This window comes from Diabrotica undecimpunctata, chromosome 1, assembly GCF_040954645.1.
Source record: "Diabrotica undecimpunctata isolate CICGRU chromosome 1, icDiaUnde3, whole genome shotgun sequence".
Classification (NCBI taxonomy): domain Eukaryota; kingdom Metazoa; phylum Arthropoda; class Insecta; order Coleoptera; family Chrysomelidae; genus Diabrotica; species Diabrotica undecimpunctata.
In genome coordinates this window covers 78,838,984-78,846,212 of record NC_092803.1, presented here as the reverse complement: position 1 = coordinate 78,846,212, position 7,229 = coordinate 78,838,984, and the positions used below count along the sequence as shown (strand labels likewise).

At 31.9% G+C, this 7,229-nt stretch overlaps 1 protein-coding gene across 5 annotated transcripts in view; it reads left to right on the top strand.

Annotated features, from left to right (window-relative positions):
• The first annotated feature begins 686 nt into the window (after positions 1–686).
• The window catches only part of LOC140439400 (uncharacterized), a 743,908-nt gene continuing 737,365 nt past the window's right edge, over positions 687–7,229 (top strand). For all 5 annotated transcript variants that reach the window (XM_072529311.1, XM_072529293.1, XM_072529318.1 and 2 more), the window contains exon 1: positions 687–967. The gene's annotated coding sequence lies outside the window, so the exon portion shown is untranslated. The remainder of the gene's footprint in view (positions 968–7,229) is intronic.

Below are 7,229 nucleotides of genomic sequence, written 5' to 3'. Positions count from 1 at the left end.
GACTACCATTTGTTCCAGCTCTTGAAGAAACACCTGGGCGGTCAGCGTCTTCAAGACGATAACGAAGTCAAAACATTTGTGATGCAGTGGTTAACAAGTCAGGCGGCAGAATTTTATCAGGAGGGTATTCAAAAACTGGTGTCACGTTATTACAAGTGCCTCAATATTCACGGAAATTATGTAGAAAAGTAGATTAAGGTACAGGCTTTCATGTAAAAATAAAATTATTGCCATATCTTTGCACGTCTTTTTTTAATTCCAAAACGGTACTTACTTAAAAAACACGCCTCGTATATAAAAATAATAGAAAATAGAGGAACGTCAAAATTCAGGGAGACATAAAAAATTGGAAAAAAATAAAAAATAATAATAAGTCAATACATTTTTGGTTATATTTTACTTTCAGTCGTACTCTCAACTTTCTTAGGCTACTTTTGGTTATGCAATTTAATGTGCTGTTATATAAATTGTATGCTGAACTTCCTGATTGAATTTAGATAACTTAAATAATCATTCCTCACTAGAGTCACTTACAAACAGTTCCCATAGCTCGTTAATTTCTCCGAATAAATGTGTTACCTACACCGTTAGTATAATACATAAATACGTTATAATTTTCGCGCATGGCTCTACATTCCTGAAATGTGTTCTGAACCGCTGCATGCACTTCAGACTTTCAGCCGACTCCATCGTGGTCGCTGAATGCCGGCACCTTTGTCTGATTTCGCTGAAATTCGCGCAAACGCGCGCTTTTTCGATTAATAACACAACTTTTAGCACTTAGATTTAAATTAGCGTATTTAAGGGTAGTTTTTATAATTTAGAAGAGGTTTATAACTATTAATGTATGCAGTAGACTTTTAAAATACAGTGCAACAACAAAAAGTTTTGTGATAAGGTAGAAAAAACTATTTGTTTTTTGTGATGAATATGTACTGAAACAGATTAATTATAATTCTTTTCTAAGGTGAGTTGTAGCTAATCGAACGTTTAATAATTACATTAATCAGATGTAGAGTAACTATGTTGAGTGTTCCATTAATATACGTCTGTAATTTAATCATTGGTCAAAAATAAGATTTGAACAAAAATGCTTAGATAAAATAATTGTTTTGATTATTTATCTACAGGATTTATTCCAATAATTTAAAAATTATTTTTATCCTTTAATTTTATACCTCCGAATATTTTTTATCATATTAATGTAGAATTATTATAACAAGTAGTCAAAAATTTTAACTGTAACCTAACATATTTTATTATGAGATGCCGTTTTATTTGTTGAAAAGATTATTGAAAAAAAAAACTATTAAATTGAATTCTTCATTGACAACTAACCAAGTGCAAACTTTAATAATAAGTTTTATTATAATATGTGTATAAGTTATTTAGTATTATTCTATACAGTTATAGGACCCCAGCTTTCTACAGGGTGTTTCAAAAAGGTATGTCATAAATTAAACCACGCATTCCGGGGACAAAAATAAATAGATTGAATCCAACTTAACTTAGTAAAAAAGTGTGCATAAAAAAATTACAGCCCTTTGAAGTTACAAAATAAAAATTGTGTTTTTGCATTATCTCCTAAACTACTTGACATTTTGTAATAAAAATGGACACGTTACTTTCTTGTTCTGAAATAATTTTTCATACAAAAGAAACAACAAAATCTAAGCGCATAGAAAAATTTTAAGGGGGGTGTGCAGCCCTAAATCCCCCCAAACTTTTGAGTATGTTTAAATTAAATGAATTTTGTGGCATCATTAGTTTAACACATTATTTTTAAAACTTTTTTGCCTCTTATCACTTTTTTGAAAAACTAGCTTTTTCCTAGTTGGCCATAAAATTACAATTAGTTTCTACGGGTACAATAATTAAAAACAGTTCCATCAATAATAGTCAATAATTTGAAGCTATTATTTACTGTGTGAATAAGATTAATATTAAAAATTTTGATATTACAATGGCCTACACATTTCAGGAAATGGCAGATATGCATTTACCTTTGGGTAAGTTAGATATTATGATGTCAATAAACTATCGGAAATATCGTAGGTGAACGTCAAAGAAATAGTGCAGCAGCCGCAAGGCGTTATGCAGTAAAATACTCCAATCGAAAAACACCCGATAGACAATTATTTCTGACCATCGATCGTTATTTATGGGAAACGGATACATTCCAACTGCAAGTTGCTGGCAATAGTGGTTGTCCAATAAGACATTTTAGAAATAATTAAAGAAATCCCTAGAAGAAAACTACAAGGGTAATAGCTGCTCAACTAAATGTTTCTCGAGTAAGGGTTTGAAGGCGTTTGAAGGATCAGCTGCTTAAACCCTATCACATAACAACGGTTCAAGAGTTATTGGTTGAAGAATATCCTAAAAGAATCAGATTGTGCGATTGGTTGTTAATCGAAAACATTGGAAATGTTAATTTTATTAGAAATATTTTGTTTACCGACGAGGTTACCTTCAGTAGAAATGGAATAACAAACCATCATAACGAGCACATTTGGGCCGACTAAAATCCTCACGCCAAAAAAACGACTCCTCGATAGAGGACGAACAACAATTGAGGGTTAGAATAATTGAAGCTGCAAATCAATTTCGTCAGAAAGATATGATTTTTCAGCGCATTCGCTTTTTCCTTATTAAAACAATACCGAATGTGTATTGAAGAAAATGGGAGTCATTTTAAACATTTATTGTAATATCATATTTATAGAGGTTATAGACATTTTTTGTACTTGTTTATTCATTTAAGCCATTTATTTAGTTGCACGTATTTTTTTAAAGGTTAATGAAAAGGGCCGTAACTCAATAAAAACTGTTTTTTGAAAAAAGTGATAAGAGGCAAAACTTTTTAAAAATAATGTGTTAAACTGATGCCACAAAATTTATTTGATTTGAACGTACTCAAACGTTTGACGGGGTTTAGGGCTGCACACCCCCCTTAAAATTTTTCTGTGCGCTTAGATTTTGTTGTTTCTTTCTATAAAATTTGGTGTTAGAACAAGAAAGGAACGTGTCCATTTTTATTACAAAATGTCAAGTAGTTTAGGAGATAATGCAAAAAACAATTTTTATTTTGTAACTTAAAACGGCTGTAACTTCAATATATAAATTACATACTACAAAATATAAATTCAATCAATTTATTTTGTCCTCGGAATGCGTGATTTAACTTATGACATACCTTTTTGAAACACCCTGTATATTTGCCTTCCTTGCCATGTAAAATTTTCAAATACAATAAAAATGGGTTTTTTATTTATTGTTATTAAAAGTAGTAATTCTACCTTAGGGTTTATTCATTAATTAGAAAATCGACTTTATCTATGCCTGAAATAAAAAAAAATTAAATATTACCAACAGTTTTTATTATTTCAAACATACTGCTTCTAAAATGGCTTTATAATTTGTGTATATCTGGGGTTCTGATAACTAACCTATTTGGCGGATTAGGGCGCTGCGATCTCAAAAAAAAAACATAGTTCCCGAAAGTCTAACTGCTTGTAGGCATTATTTGTTAAATTTTAGCCTGTTGCAGCCATTGGTATATTTTTGGCAGCTACATAAAACTGAAACGTGTTTCCTTTCGTGTAGACCTCTCAATAAACATTATTCTTCAAGATATCATAAAAAAAGCGGACGAAACTGGATAAATAACTATATTATAGGACCAACGCTCCTTCAGACTACAACGTGAAATTTGGGTTCCGTAAATTATGTTGTAGCCTGTTCCTTACATTGAATGAATCACGTACCGACCCTCCAATGCAGTTACACCGAAAAAGTGTAGAAACTCCCTAAAATAAATTTATCTGATCCTAATGTGAAGGTGCAAGAATTGGCAAAGGCCAAACAAAATTAGTAAAGAGCAAACTAGGCATATTTGAAACCCAGTTTTAAATGTACAAAATTTTATTTACGGGTGGGTGCCACGTTTGCTGACCATTGACCAAGAGCATAATCGTATGATCGACTTCTCAGCAATATTTTGACCTTATAAAGCACAATCCGTTAGACTATTGGCGTTATTGGCTAACTTATGATGAAATTTGGATGCACTACTACACACAAGAGAATATAATAAATCGACAGTGGGTCGATAATATTATGACCACTGTATTTTGGGATTGCAAAGGCATAATTTGAATTGACTATCTTAAAAAATTTTAAAGTATTTTTAGGCTATATTACTGTGCATTCTTGGACAAATTGAAAACGGTCAGAATAATACAGATGGCTACTAAATAAAAAATTCAGTTTTGATGATGATGGAATTGGCGAAACAAACGTCTATTTTGTGTATCGTTCAAAAATTGTTGTACTGAGCTAAAAGAAGAATATGTTTGTCAAATAATATAAAAAAATTACTGTGAAACCATCTTTTTTATTTCAAAAGATAATTATTTTTCAGACCACCTATTATTATATTAATTAATAATACTAATAGGTATTATTTATTTAATATTAACACTTATTATTATTTAAATATATAGTATCTCCTTCCTAGAACAAACCCATCAGATTAGAGAATATGTATTTTTAATAAGGGATGGGTTCGACCGTTACTTGATGCAAATTCATTTCATTGAACAATAAACACTAGACACTTTTCTTTTCAAAACTTCCACAAAACTTATTTAATTTATCACTTTATTTATTATCACCTCTTCCACGTCTTTTATAGAATAAGCAACAATATTTTTATCCTCGAATAACATGGCAACAGTAATAAGGGGTCTTCTTGTCTAAGTCCTGATGTTATACTAAATGGCATCAATATTCTGTTTCCCATTTTTACCTGTGCATATAAGTCTTTCACGCACATTTGAGTCAGCTCCAGAAATTTTCTTGGCTTTTCCATTTCCCGCATTGCTAGTTATAGTCTGGATCTTTTTATAAAATCATATGCTTGCTGTAAACCTACGAAAATTTGATATTCTCTTTAGCAAGATAATTGATAAAACTTTATAGGCTGTGGGGACAAGCGATATGCCTCTATAGTTTTGAAATCGTTTTTATGTCCTTTTCTATGTATGAATATTATAACGCTTCCATTTCATTCCCTAGGCATTTTCTGTTGTTACCATTTTTTTAGAATATTGTCATACAATTTTTGATGTAAAACTTTTCCTCTTTTTTCAATAATTCTCTTTATACTATTATTTCCTGGTGCTTATTATTCCACTGTAGAGTGGAATGATATATCTGCTTTCTTTATCTCCCGTTTCCATCTTTTGTGAGTTTACTTTCAGTATTTTTTCGCATTGTTTATTAAAACCATTTCTTTTTTAGGAGAGTTCTCTTTTTTTCAATGGTTTCACTAGCCGCTTGTTCTATAACTGATGCTATTTGCTGCCATGCTTTTCCTAACTACATATAAAACGAGCGAAACTAGCTGCGGGAAATAGAGCAATATACTCCCTACTCCCAATTATTATTATTAAGGTATAAGCTGCTCAAAAATCAAACTAAATTAACATTGTACATGTCAATTATTCGTCGAGTTGTTACGTATAAAAGTGAAACAAGGACTGATCAGCGGAAAATAAATCCTTAGAATATTTGGCCCTCACAGAGATATATTGACAGGAGAGTGGAGAAGGCGCCGCAATGCTGAATTAGTGACTCTGTAGGGTACTGAGACATCGTCAAATATATATATATATATATATATATATATATATATATATATATATATCTGGTAAGATCAGAGGAAGACAAAGCAACGATAATAGCGTTTTTTGAGGCAAGATAGAAGATTAGTAGGCCTATTAGTAGGATGTTAAAGCCGATTTATCTGGAATTGGAGTCCAGCAATAGGAAAGGAAAGCACAAGATTGTAGGAAGGTGAAAGGTTATAGTGGATGTGAAGACTTAGCCCAAGCTGTAAAGCTGGTCAAGCTGTAAGAAGCTGTGAAGAAGATTAAAGAAGATGTCTTTTGTTTTTTTTTTACCAAACAACTATTTTACATCTCCAATTAAGGTCATGAAGGAGTATGAGAAAAAGGTGTTGTTAATTATGGGAACACTGGCTACTACCTTATTAAAAGAAATATCAATTTGGTTTTAATTTTGGTTTTTTTATTGAAATATTGTGTCAAACTATCAATTGGTTCACAGCCATTTTCGACATCAAATGATCATCATTATATACCAAATAATTTTTAGTCTTGATTAACGTGATTGCGGGTTATTGCTTGTTCTTTACCGTATGTATTTAACCTTACAAAAAACTTAAATCAAGTAAATATTCTAAAATTTTGTAGTTAATCTTATTAGAACTTCATTGAAAAACTAACATGAATTTCAAGTAATCTTAAAGCCATTTATAATATTATAAATGCTATTACAAAGAACATGTTTATCAAAAGCATCTAATAATCCATCCCATGTTGCCTCTACATTCCGGTAGTGTGACCATTTTTTTCAGTTTTAACTTGGACAAGGTGATAATCTCATCGAATGCCATAGTCTGTGGACTAGTGCGCATTTCGGTGCGCATCGCCCTGCCTCAAATTTTCCCATTGGCTCTTGACCTGGAAATCCCTATTTATCGCTCGAACGGCACATATAAATATTGGCGATTTTCAGGTCAGCCAAGTCAGTCCCTCACGGGCCCTCCGAGAGCTTAGTGCTCTTGGGCCGCTGCTTCCTGCTGTTCCAATTATACTCTGTGGCTGAGATATTATTCAACTACAATCTGATGTTTTATTTCGACCTATATTTTTGTCATGTAAGAAATATCTTGTCTTTTTCAAGACAAGCCTTCAGAAGACCACGACCTGATGCTTTGTTTCGACTTGGTGTACCTTTGTCATGTAAGAAATATCTTGTCTTTTTTAAGACAAGCCATCAGAAGATAAATATTTACAAGTCCATACCCAGTAAATGGACTTGGGTAGAGGAGCTCTCGACTACGATATTCGAAGCCCTCTACAGAGCACCTGGAGATAACAGAAGGTGTATAGACCCGTATTTGTTCCCCCGAGGTGACAGATAATGACAAAATCAGTTAAGCAAAAACCCATTATATGACACTGAAGAAAACAGTGCATAACAAAGTCAATATCATAGTAAACAACTGAACATAGAAATTAATTAGATGAATTTCACTAATAACCAAATTAAACCACTTAATGCTATCGTAAATAGTGATTACTATGTCAATAAAAAATTAGTGAATTATAAGATAGAGAAACTAAAATGATCCTCTATAG